Below are 1,317 nucleotides of genomic sequence, written 5' to 3'. Positions count from 1 at the left end.
GTTGTACACACATGAGAGTATGCATGCGAGGCATGAGGATAGGATGGAGAAGGCGAGGTGTTTGATGACGAGGAGTTATCCGAGGATTGTGAGTTTTTCAACCTTTGGTTGTGAGGTGAGATGGGGTACATAAAGCTAACATTTTTTGCAGCTCTACCGCCCTTGGGAACTAACGCGGGAACAATCACGGACGGTTAGCGATCAGGTCCGTGATGCGGAAGACAGGATAGATAGGGAGTTGGCGGTGTGGAAGAGGGAGAAGGAGAGGAGGTATCGTGAGTTGGGGGCTCCGGTGCCGGCACTTGTACGTCCTAGGGAGGATGATCATCGTCGAGAACCAGCACATACCAGAAAGGAAGACGGCCGTCGGGAAAGAGACAGACCACGGGAACCAGCACATACCAGAAAGGAAGACGGCCGTCGGGAAAGAGACAGACCACGGGAACCAGCACCGATTTCCGAAAACGATAGCGCCGATGATGGCCGTCATCAGCAGGACAGCCTGCCAAAAGATACCCAGATGGAGGTGGATGACCACCAGCCCAAGAAGAACGAACAGGTTCAAGAGAAGGAGAAGGACAGTGAACAGAAGCGACGAAGCTCGGATCAGCATCACGACGAGGTGATGGTGCAGGATGCGGAGGATACAGTTATTTACTAATACTTCGGCTGCGTTGTTATCGTGTGGGCATCGAGTTGGGAAGTTTTGATATGGGAGTTGGAGATGGGATATTAATCATCAGTCATGGGTCTCCTTTTGCTGGAGCGTTGATTTCGTTTATTTTTGTCTTACGATTTTGTTTTGCTATTCTTGTTGAATTCAGAGGCCGGGGGAGGCATTTGAGTGGTATACCAGGGCCAGACTGAGGAAAGTCTTTGACGGGCACGAGACGGATGATGAAATAATGATATCGGGACAAGCCGCTTTGATTAAATTGATCAGATCACCAGGATCGGGGATGACTTTGACTGGTGGTTGTGTGCTGTGGGAGAAGTATGGATCACGAAACCATTCAACATCAACATTGGCGTGCATGGATATGAGATGTTGTGAGAGGTAAGACCGGATGAATGACCCAGGAATAGGTAACGATTACTTGATTAGTTACATGCTTTTTGCTTTTGACGGTGAGATGTTCAAGTCAGGGCGTGGAAAATGCAACTGAGTTGTTTGTTTTCATTCCGTGACCACCCGTTGTTTAGGGGGGTTTGAGGCTGAACAGTTGCCCAAGATGGTGATGCCGTTCCGGCGGTGGCCGAGTGGGTTGCGGTAGCGAGGTCATTTGACAGGCGGGATTTGGGGGGGGGGCGGGGGGG

The sequence above is a fragment of the Podospora anserina genome, chromosome 7, assembly GCF_000226545.1.
Source record: "Podospora anserina S mat+ genomic DNA chromosome 7, supercontig 1".
Taxonomy (NCBI): Eukaryota; Fungi; Ascomycota; class Sordariomycetes; order Sordariales; family Podosporaceae; genus Podospora; species Podospora anserina.
Note: the sequence above shows the minus strand (reverse complement) of the source record.